At 44.1% G+C, this 12397-nt stretch overlaps 1 pseudogene; it reads right to left on the bottom strand.

Annotated features, from left to right (window-relative positions):
- Positions 1-11278: 11278 nt before the first annotated feature.
- LOC125534821 (protein DMP10 pseudogene) lies at positions 11279-12067 on the bottom strand (annotated as a pseudogene).
- Between the last annotated feature and the right edge of the window lie 330 nt (positions 12068-12397).

The raw sequence follows: 12397 nt of genomic DNA, 5'->3' as shown, positions 1-12397 counted from the left end.
CGATTGCTTCGCTTGTTCGCCGAGCTGGGCAATTTGTTTCCCAGCTGCTTGTCGTTCTTTCAGCCTTTGATCACTGACTATACTTCCCGACCGAGTGCGCTTCACTTTCACCGGATCTACCTTCTCCTCCCGAGGTGGATGTCTCTTTGCTCTCAACCCTTGAAACCAGTCATCCACTTCGGTTCGCGCGATCTCGGCGTTCTCCTCCGGGGTCCTCTCATATGGTAACTTCTCTGGAGTCTTCAGAGAAGGACCGAATCTGTATGTCCTCCCGCCTCTGGTTGTACTGCTAGACGCCGACCGAGCAAACGGAGCGGTTGTCTTCTTTACTTGCTTACGAGGCGAAGGAGAAGGATTACGACGCGCCGGAGCAGCTGGAGCGGCGGCAGGTCTCTTCCGCCCTTGCTGACGAGGCGGAGAAGGAGGAGGCTGGCTGCTTGGGCGCGTCGGCGCAGGCGGAGAAGGAGGTGGAGTGCCGCCACGCGCCGGAGAAGGAGCCGGCCGAGGGCCCTGATCGTCACTCGCCGGAGGAGGAGGCGGTGGAGGAGGCGGAGTGCCCTGACTCGCCGGATGAGGAGGAGGAGGCAAAGGCGTCCAGTTCGGAAGGTTGATGAGGTCCTTCCGCCATAGGCATGGAGTCTTCAAAGCAGACCCTAGCCGAGTCTCCCCTTCACCGGTAGGATGGTCAAGCTGGAGGTCCTCAAATCCCTCTGTTATTTCATCCACCATCACCCTAGCATATCCTTCTGGAATTGGCCGGCAGTGAAAAGTTGCGCCGGGTTCAGAAGGATAAACAGAGCCAACAGCCGCCTTGACCTTCAAATTCATCCATTGCGTCATAAGGTGGCAATTTTGAGACTCCGTGATAGCATCCACGGGATAGCTGGCAGGAGCCATCAATGCATGCTCCGGCTGAAGCAGCTCGGTGGAAGCCACGCTGCTTCTGCGCTGAGATGGCGGGGTAGCTTCGGGGGAGGCTTCGGCAGTATTTGCTGTGATTTGCTTCTCGTTCCTCTATCGCGTCTACCCTTGCTTGCAGCGCCGGCATTTGGGTCTGGTGCACTTTTTTCCTCCTCTCATGGGATTTGTAACCGCCTGCGTACGGAAACCCAACCTTCCACGAAATGGAGCCTGGCGTGCCTCGTGTCCGTCCAGGGTGCTCAGGATTCCCGAGGGCCATTGTGAGCTCGTTGTTCTCTCTGTCTGGAAAGAACTTCCCTTGCTGCGCTGCTTCGATATACTGCTTAAGCTTCCTGACTGGTATGTCCATTTGATCGTTCGTCCAAATGCACTTCCCTGTTACAGGGTCCAAGGTTCCGCCAGCCCCGAAGAACCAAGTCCGGCAACGGTCTGGCCAGCTAATTGTCTCTGGTTCGATCCCTTTATCAGCCAGATCATTCTCAGTCTTGGCCCACTTAGGCCGGGCTACGAGGTAGCCACCTGACCCCGTGCGATGGTGAAGCATCTTCTTCGCAGCATTTTGCTTGTTTGTTGCCGACATCTTCTTACTCTTTTCCGATGTCTTGTGGGCCACAAATGCGGGCCAGTGATCTCTGATCTTCTCATATCTGCCCTTGAATTCTGGTGTCTCATTATTTTCGACAAACTTATTCAGCTCTTTCTTCCACCTCCTGAATAGTTCTGCCATCCTCTTAAGAGCAAAAGACTTGATTAATTTCTGTTTAACTGGGTTCTCTGGATTATCCTCTGGCGGTAGGGTGAAATTTGACTTCAGCTCAGTCCAAAGATCATTTTTCTGCATATCATTGACATAAGACACCCCAGGGTCTTCTGTAGCCGGCTTAAACCATTGCTGGATGCTTATCGGGATCTTGTCCCTAACCAGAACCCCGCACTGAGCAACAAATGCGCTCTTTGTCTGGAGGGGTTCAATCGGTTGGCCGTCGGACGCGATTGCTACGATCTCAAACTTTTCATCCGAGCTCAACTTTTTCTTCGGGCCTCGTCTCTTTACCGAAGTTGTGCTCGATCCGGAGGGCTAGAAAAAAGAACAAAGACTTAATTAATATGTGTACATACCAAAACAATGAATGCATCAATCAGCTAGTCAGCACAGGCTTAACTAATATATATACCTGGCCGGACTCGATTCGGTCACCGGAGCCGTCATCACGGTCTCCTTCTTGCACTGGCATTGGGTCACCGGAGCCGTCCTCATGTTCTTCTTCTTGCACCGGCATTAGGTCACCGTAGCCAGCTTGTTCACCCTCTCCTTCCAGACCATCGGTTTCGTTGAGAAACAACGAGACGGCATCACTTCCTTCTGCGATTATGTCCCTCAACAATGCTTCTTTTGCTTCATCTAGGGCGATGTCCATAGTTTCTACAAATATTTACAACATGGCAATTATTATTCAAACATGACAGATGGATATATTAGTGCCAAACGTAGAACTAGCTACCTAATCATAGTAAGCTATCGGGAGGGGGTATATATCGACGACACTACATCTATGTCCCTCGACGACCCTCGTTCCCGATATAAAAAAGAGGAAGAAGAAAAAAAAAGAGGAGAAGAAAGAATAGAGGAGAAGAACTCCTCTATTCTTTCTTCTCCTCTTTTTACTCCTCTATTCTTTCTTCTCCTCTTTTTTTCTTCTTCCTCTTCTTTTTTTTATCCTCTTCTTCCTCTCATGTTCGAGAGCATCGCCGAGGGGTCGGGAGGTTGCCTAGTGTCAAAGGATTCAGCAAAACCATGTCTTCATCATTAGGCGAAAGTAACATGTGCATGATGGTACGAAGCTCTCCAAAGTTATTTTGGAACAGAGTCCTAGATAGGATAATTCGCTTTTTGGTACAAAGTTCAGCAAGAACCTTCCAAATATCGTTATTTGGAAGGCCTTTGCTGAAATTCATACAAGAAGGCAAATTATCCTATCCGGCACACCATTCCAAAATAATTTTGGAGGACTTCGTCATGCCCTGGTTACTTCCGGCTAATGATGAAGCCATGGATTTCTTCAATACTTTGACACTAGGAAACCTCTCTAGACCCCTCGGCGATCCTCGACCCCTCGAACCCTCGACGACCCTGGAACCCTCGACCCCTAGAAGACCCTGGAACCCTCGACCCTCGATCCTATAGAACCCTCGAACCCTCGACCCTGAAACCCTCGACCCTTGACCCCTTAACGACCTCGACCCTCTACCCTAGTTCCCGACCCTCGACCCCTCGGCGATCCTCGACACCCTCGTTCCCGATAAAAATTAAGAAGAAGAAGAAGAAGAAGAAGAAGAAGAAGAAGAAGAAAGAGGAGAAGAAGAAAGGAATAGCTAGAGGAGAAGATCAAAGAAAAAAAAGAAGAAAAAAAAGAGGAGAAGAAGAAAAAATAGAATATATTCTATTTTCTCTTCTTCTCCACTATTCCTTTCTTCTTCTCCTCTTCTTTTTCTTCTTTTTTCTTCTTCTTATTTATTTCTCCTCTTCTTCCTCTCCTCTTCTTCTTCTTATTTACTTCTCTCGACCCCTCGTCCCTCTCTCGACCCCTCGACGACCCTCGTCCCTGATAAAAAAAATTTTCTCCCCTCGACACCTCTCGACCTCTCGTCCCACTCTCGACCCCTCATCATCATCTATCACCCCCCTCGTTTTCTTTAGCATATATCCATGAACAAAATAGAGGAGAAGATCAAAGAAAAAAAAAGAAGTCTTCCTCTTCTTATTTTCCTTTTCTTCTTCTTCTTCTTCCTTCTTCCTCTTTTCTTCCTTTTCCTTATTTTACTTTTTCCTCTACACTAACCTAAAATCGATATCTACTAATTAACAACCTAATTAAAAAAATGAATACATATATGAAAAAAACATCATATGAAAAAAACATTTTTGACATATTTAGCATATTCTAAATTTTCCTAACTCTTTTACAACCAGAAAAATTACTCCAACTTCATGACAGTACCCACAATCCGTTTCACCAAAAACCTTCTGATCCATAGTTCAAAATTTTCAAATTTCATTCAAATGAAATTTGAATCGGATTCAAATAACTTGTTGAAAACCTATTCTAAATCTCTCCAAAAATAATTTGAACCGTGACCAATGCCCCCTTTAGTCCCGGTTGGTGCGACCAACCGGGATCAATGGCCTTGTGCTGCCCCGCGCCCAAAAGTTTAGTCCCACCTCGCTAGTTGAGAGGGCTCGGGAGTGGTTTATAAGCGTTGCTGCGCCCACCCTCCCGAGCTCCTATCAACTGCAGGCTTTCGGGCCTAATTTGTCACTGCAATGCCTGTGGGCCTACTGGGCCTGCTGCGGGCCTGAATCCTGGCCCATGGTAGGGTTTCTAGTCGTATTCAGGCCGTGGTGGCCCAGTAGGTGGCATTTTTTTGTTTTTTGTTGCTTTATTTATTTCTTTTGTTTTTTGCTTTATTTTTTAATTCATTATGCTTTTAGTTTTAGAAAAATTATAAACTTTTTGTTAATGCCATTAGTTTTCAAATTTTATTTTGTGATTAACTTTACTATAAAAATAGTTTTTTCCTATTTTTTTGATTTGTTTTTTGCATTATTTATTTTCTTTTGTTTTTTGCTTTAATTTTTAATTCTGTTTTCTTTTAGTTAGCAAAATTATAAACTCTCTGTTAGTGCCATTAGTTTTAGAAAAAATACAAACTTTCTGTTAGTGCCATTAGTTTTCAAATTTGAAAACACTTTTTTAGTTTTTTTGTTTTCTTTGTTGCTTTATTTATTTTATTTTGTGATTAACTTTACTATAAAAATAGTTTTTTCCTGTTTTTTTGATTTGTTTTTTGCATTATTTGTTTTCTTTGTATTTTGCTTTAATTTTTAATTCTGTTTGCTTTTAGGTTAGCAAAATTATAAACTTTCTATTAGTGCCATTAGTTTTAGAAAAATTATAAACTTTCTGTTAGTGCCATTAGTTTTCAAATTTGAAAACACTTTTTTAGTTTTTTTGTTTTCTTTGTTGCTTTATTTATTTTATTTTGTGATTAACTTTACTATAAAAATAGTTTTTTTCCTGTTTTTTGATTTGTTTTTTGCATTATTTATTTTCTTTTGTTTTTTGCTGTCATTTTTAATTCTGTTTGCTTTTAGGTTAGCAAAATTATAAACTTTTTGTTAGTGCCATTAGTTTTAGAAAAATTATAAACTTTTTGTTAGTGCCATTAGTTTTCAAATTTGAAAACACTTTTTTAGTTTTTTGTTTTCTTTGTTGCTTTATTTATTTTATTTTGTGATTAACTTTACTATAAAAATAGTTTTTTCCTGTTTTTTATTTGTTTTTTTGCATTATTTATTTTCTTTTGTTTTTTTGCTTTAATTTTTAATTCTGTTTGCTTTTAGGTTAGCAAAATTATAAACTTTCTCTATTAGGGCATCTATTTTCACTTTGAGAGGAGCTCAACAAGGCAGAGAGGGAAGGGCTTATAAACCGGTGTGAGCCCCCTTCGGTTGGCGAGGTGGGACTAAACTCGGCCCGCAACGAGGACCAACCCTTTAGTCCCGGTTTGAAAGTTGGCATGGGCCAGGGACTAATGGTCATGGTATTACGAGGGCCGAACCATAAGACATGAAAGCATTTCAAATGAACTCTGAAAAAGTTGAAAGTTGGGATGGTATCATAATTTCACCCACATAGCATGTGCATGTACAAAACAGACAATGGTAGCATGTTCGTGTGTTACAAAGTTGCGGGAGAAAGTCTTCACTTTTTCTTCGCTTGTGTCATTTGCTTATTGCGTCGTAACTATGGATAATCTTCATTGTTTATCAGGATGCTTGGGTCAGCCTTGACATTGAAGGGAGGAATTTCATGAAACTTTTCATAATCTTCAGACATGTCTGTCTTGCCGTCCACTCCCAGGATGTCCCTTTTTCCTGAAAGAACTATGTGGCGCTTTGGCTCATCGTATGATGTATTCGCTTCCTTATCTTTTCTTTTTCTCGGTTTGGTAGACATGTCCTTCACATAGATAACCTGTGCCACATCATTGGCTAGGACGAACGGTTCGTCAGTGTACCCAAGATTTTTCAGATCCACTGTTGTCATTCCGTACTGTGGGTCTACCTGTACCCCCCGCCTAACAGATTGACCCATTTGCACTTAAACAAAGGGACCTTAAAATCAGGTCCGTAGTCAAGTTCCCATATGTCCACTATGTAACCATAATATGTATCCTTTCCGCTCTCGGTTGCTGCATCAAAGCGGACACCGCTGTTTTGGTTGGTGCTCTTTTGATCTTGGGAGATCGTGTAAAATGTATTCCCATTTATCTCGTATCCTTTGTAAGTCAATACAGTCAAAGATGGTCCCTTGGACAACAACTACAACTCATCACAAACAATGTTGTCACCTCTGAGACGTGTTTCCAACCAACTGCTGAAAGTCCTGATGTGTTCACATGTAATCCAGTCGTCGCACTGCTCCGGGTGTTTGGAGCGCAGACTGTTCTTGTGTTCATCGACATACGGGGTCACCAAGGTAGAGTTCTGTAGAACTGTGTAGTGTGCTTTAGACCAAGAATATCCGTCCCTGCATATTATTGAGTCTCTTCCAAGAGTGCCTTTTCCAGTCAGTCTCCCCTCATACCGCGATTTAGGGAGACCTATCTTGTTAAGGCCAGGAATGAAGTCAACACAAAACCCGATAACATCCTCTGTTTGATGGCCCATGGAGATGCTTCCTTCTGGCCTAGCGCGATTACGGACATATTTATTTAGGACTCCCATGAACCTCTCAAAGGGGAACATATTGTGTAGAAATACGGGCCCCAGGATGACAATCTCGTTGACTAGATGAACTAGGACGTGCGTCATGATATTGAAGAAGGATGGTGGGAACACCAGCTCGAAACTGACAAGACATTGCGCCACATCACTCCTTAGCCTTGGTACGATTTCTGGATCGATCACCTTCTGAGAGATTGCATTGAGGAATGCACATAGCTTCACAATGGCTAATCGGACGTTTTCCGGTAGAAGCCCCCTCAATGCAACCGGAAGCAGTTGCGTCATAATCACGTGGCAGTCATGAGACTTTAGGTTCTGAAACTTTTTCTCTGGCATATTTTTTATTCCCTTTATATTCGACGAGAAGCCAGTCGTGACCTTCATACTGAGCAGGCATTCAAAGAAGATTTCTTTCTCTTCCTTCGTAAGAGCGTAGCTGGCAGGACCTTTATACTGCTTCGGAGGCATGCCGTCTTTTTCGTGCAAACGTTGCAGGTCCTCCCGTGCCTCAGGTGGATCTTTTGTCTTCCCATACACGCCCAAGAAGCCTAGCAGGTTCACGCAAAGGTTCTTCGTCACGTGCATCACGTCGATTGAGGAGCGGACCTCTAGGTCTTTCCAGTAGGGTAGGTCCCAAAATATAGATTTCTTCTTCCACATGGGTGCGTGTCCCTCAGCGTCATTCGGAATAGCTAGTCCACCGGGACCGTTTCCAAAGATTACGTAGTGTAAATCATTGACCATAGCAAGCACGTGATCACCGGTGCGCATGGCAGGCTTCTTCCGGTGATCTGCCTCGCCTTTGAAATGCTTGCCTTTCTTTTGACATTGATGGTTGGTCGGAAGAAATCGACGATGGCCCAGGTACACATTCTTCCTGCATTTGTCCAGGTATATACTTTCAGTGTCATCTAAACAGTGCGTGCATGCGTGATATCCTTTATTTGTCTGTCCTGAAAGGTTACTATGAGCGGGCCAATCGTTGATGGTCACGAACAGCAACGCCTTAAGGTTAAATTCCTCCTGTCTGTGCTCATCCCACGTACGTACACCGTTTTCATTCCACAGCTATAAAAGTTCTTCAACTAATGGCCTTAGGTACACATAAATTTCGTTGCCGGGTTGCTTAGGGCCTTGGATGAGAACTGGCATCATAATGAACTTCCGCTTTATGCACATCCAAGGAGGAAGGTTATACATACATAGAGTCACGGGCCAGGTGCTGTGATTGCTGCTCTGCTCCCCGAAAGGATTAATGCCATCCGCGCTTAAAGCAAACCATACATTCCTTGGGTCCTTTGCAAACTCATCCCAGTACTTTCTCTCGATTTTTCTCCACTGCGACCCGTCAGCAGGTGCTCTCAACTTCCCATCTTTCTTTCGGTTCTCACTGTGCCATCGCATCAACTTGGCATGCTCTTCGTTTTTGAATAGACGTTTCAACCGTGGTATTATAGGAGCATACCACATCACCTTCGCAGGAACCCTCTTCCTAGGGGGCTCGCCGTCAACATCACCAGGGTCATCTCGTCTGATCTTATACCACAATGCACCGTATACCGGGCATGCGTTCAGATCCTTGTATGCACCGCGGTAGAGGATGCAGTCATTAGGGCATGCATGTATCTTCTCCACCTCCAATCCTAGAGGGCATACGACCTTCTTTGCTGCGTATGTACTGTCGGGCAATTCGTTATCCTTTGGAAGCTTCTTCTTCAATATTTTCAGTAGCTTCTCAAATCCTTTGTCAGCCACAGCATTCTCTGCCTTCCACTGCAGCAATTCCAGTACGGTACCGAGCTTTGTGTTGCCATCTTCGCAATTGGGGTATAACCCTTTTTTGTGATCCTCTAACATGCGATCGAACTTCAGCTTCTCCTTTTGACTAACGCATTGCGTCCTTGCAACGACAATGACCCGGCGGAGATCATCATCATCGGGCACATCGTCTGGTTCCTCTTGATCTTCAGCACCTTCACCCGTTGCAGCATCATTGGGCACATCGTCTGGTTCCTCTTGATCTTCACCAGCTCCCCCCGTTGCAGCATCACCGTATTCAGGGGGCACATAGTTGTCATCGTAGTCTTCTTCTTCGCCGTCTTCCATCATAACCCCTATTTCTCCGTGCCTCGTCCAAACATTATAGTGTGGAATGAAACCCTTGTAAAGCAGATGGGAGTGAAGGATTTTCCGGTTAGAGTAAGACCTCGTATTCCCACATTCAGTGCATGGACAACACATAAAACCATTCTGCTTGTTTGCCTCAGCCACATCGAGAAACTCATGCACGCCCTTAATCTACTCGCGGGTGTGTCTGTCACCGTACATCCATTGCCGGTTCATCTGCGTGCATTATATATAATTAAGTGTCCAAATTAATAGAAGTTCATCATCGCATTAAAACCAAAGTGCATACATAGTTCTCATCTAACAACATATAGCTCTCCACAGCGTCTAATTAATTAAACCATACATTGAAACTATGTAAAACATTTCAATGCGAAAACAAATGCGATCATAATCGCAACCAAGGTAACAATTGATCCAACGGCATAATGATACCAAGCCTCGGTATGAATGGCATATTTTCTAATCTTTCTAATCTTCAAGCGCATTGCATCCATCTTGATCTTGTGATCATCGACGACATCCGCAACATGCAACTCCAATATCATCTTCTCCTCCTCAATTTTTTTTCCTTCAACAAATTGTTTTCTTCTTCAACTAAATTTAACCTCTCGACAATAGGTTCAGTTGGCATTTCCGATTCACATACATCCTAGATAAATAAAATCTATGTCACGTTGGTCGGCATAATTTTCATAAACAATAAATGAACCAATAGTTATAAAGATAATATACATACCACATCCGAATCATAGACAGGACGAGGGCCGACGGGGGCGGATACCAAAACCATCGCACTATATAAGATGCAATAATAAATGTAATAAAATGATACAAGTATCTATCCAAACATACAAGTAAGAATATTTTTCCTTTTAGAAAGAAGATAAGAACAAGAGGCTCACCACGGTGGTGTCGGTGATGAGATCGGCGCGGGTGATCGACGGCAGTGAAGACGGGGACGGGGCGTGACGGACCGCTAAATCTAGACAAATCTCGAGGAAAATGGAGCTTGGAGGTCAAGCTTCGAGAGGAGAAAGCTTAAGTAGTGTGGCTCGGGCATTCCATCGAACACCTCATGTGCATAGGAGGTGAGCTAGAGCACCACAAAGCCCTCTCCCCCTCGGCCAGAAAAAACAAAGCACTGTGCTCTGCTCTTGCACGAGGGGGTATATATAGGCACCTCATTGGTCCCGGTTGGTGACATGAGCCGGGACTAAAGGGGAGCCTTTGGTCCCGGTTCAAGCCACCAACCGGGACCAATGGTGGTGGGCCAGGAGCGAGGCCCATTGGTCCCGATTCATCCCACCAACCGGGACCAAAAGGTCCAGATGAACCGGGACCAATGGCCCATGTGGCCCGGCCGGCCCCCTAGGCTCACGAACCGGGACCAATGCCCACATTGGTCCCGGTTCTAGACTGAACCGGGACTAATGGGCTGACCCGGCCTGGACCAAAGCCCTGTTTTCTACTAGTGAAGCACCAAGTACAACACAGACGCACTCACAACATACCATCACTTGCACGCACTCACACAATGTCTGTCAGATTGGGGTATATCCACATTAATAAGAAACCACAGCCGCAAATCTGGAGTTTGCTCTTGGTGAGTTGGGGAACATCCATTCTCCTAACCATGCAATTAGAGGTTGGAGGTTGGTTGTTACATATGTACTAGAAATACACATATTCAATTTTGATGTTTTACACGAGCGGAACATGAATTTGCATATACAATTATTATTTTTGTGTAGTTATCCTATATTTAGATTTTTGTCCCAATTAATTTAAATACTTATCGTAAATTTATGTACTAATTAGTTTATACAATTACGTTAATTATTGTAAAATGAAGTGACGTATGATGAAGAGGGGTAAGAAAGAAGTGTTGTGTCGCAAAATAGGAGAGAACTCTTGAGGCAAACTGGATTTTGTTCATGACATTTTTGTAAAATAACAACATCTATCTTAAAGCAAAGAAAGTGAATGGATGACTGTGACAGTCCTAGGAGGTTGGGATGCTTACTACGTACTTGTACAATTGATTTCTTTTGCAGAAAAACTCTTTGTTTATAGGAAACTGTAACATACAATATACTTGGAAAACTTCATATGTTTCTCTGGTGATATGATATACAGTCAAGCAACATTTATTACACATTACATTATTTTCAACTAATTCGTGTTTTTTGAACTGGTTTACTCCCGTTTTCATTACTATGACATAATAGAACTACATTGTCTGGTTACAACAAACAAGATACTGGAAGTTGAACACTCATTGATGTTACTGGAAGAGAATAGTGAATTCATGCAATATTAAGAAACCAACATCGTGTATGTCTGCAATCGACACACACACACACACTATGGAGCGAAAAAGTTGATAGCAAACCCTACCAGAACAAAAACAAATGATAGAAACATCCACCCCATCATATTACATGGCAGCATAAAATTTATGAACACTTAGTCTAACATGGGTGGCAACTATGTACGCTTTCACTGATCTTTTGTTCTTCACATTCTTGCAATCAAACTTTGTTCAAGGGATGGACGACCTTTTGGCGAGGAGTCGTGTCATTGAATCCGATGCCCTTCCTTTTGGTGGGGAAGATGATGAACACAAAGCTGGACAGAAACGCCATTCCCAATGGCAGGTTCTTGAGCAGCTGTTGTGTGTTCCTGCCGCCATCCGGGAAGAAGCAGTTTTGCAGCCCCACATCGCTGAACGCCATTACGAGGAAAACCACCGCGGTGAAGAAGGCATGGACGAAGTCCAGCAGCTGGAGGCGGAGCCTCCGAAATTGGTCGAGATCGTTCCACTCTTGCTTCTCCTCATCGTTGGAGAAGTTGAACACGTTGAAGCCACGTAATGTGGCGAAGCCGTAATATAGCTTTCCATCGCGGCGACCCACGACGCTGTCGGTGAAGGAGAAGAAGAGGCAGGCCAAGGCGAAGACACCAACCAACGCCGTGGTAAGCCAATGGTTGGAGGTCTCGCACTTGCCGTGGTTGGTGAAGGATGGAGCCAACGCCTGGTATGTCAGCACCGTGCCGGTGGGCAGGAGCTGAGCAAGGTTTGCGACGCTCGACATGACCTTGTTCATGGTAGGCGTTGGCGCTGCCGTGACGGTAGCTGCTATCTCACTGTCATCGTTGTTGATTGGTGGAATTATCTGGTTTGCCGTGGATGGCCGACAAGAAGAAGAAGATGCCATTGTACGTACGTCTGTGCTTGATCAGGGGGAGCTCGTGTCCTAAGGAATGTTCAAGTTGCAGTTATATAGGCAAATTAATCCGCTGCGGATGGTTCCAAAGTCAAAAGTCCAAGTTAGGTACACATGCATGCATGTATACCTTGGTTTGAACCACTGAAAAAAAATAGTGTGTGCTTGCTAAATAAATTAATGTACAATGTCTCGATTAATTGCACACTATAGAGCGACATGGGATATGCTAATAATGTATTTTAATGGTGGCAGTATTTTTTTAATTGGTTTGAACTCTCTAGATAGGTGTGTTTAAAAGTTTGTGTAAATTGTAATTAATTATAACCAT

This window comes from Triticum urartu, chromosome 2A, assembly GCF_056163025.1.
Source record: "Triticum urartu cultivar PI428250 chromosome 2A, HENAU_Tu73, whole genome shotgun sequence".
Classification (NCBI taxonomy): domain Eukaryota; kingdom Viridiplantae; phylum Streptophyta; class Magnoliopsida; order Poales; family Poaceae; genus Triticum; species Triticum urartu.
The sequence above is the reverse complement of the archived record's forward strand: the minus strand, read 5'-3'. Positions and strand labels throughout refer to the sequence as shown.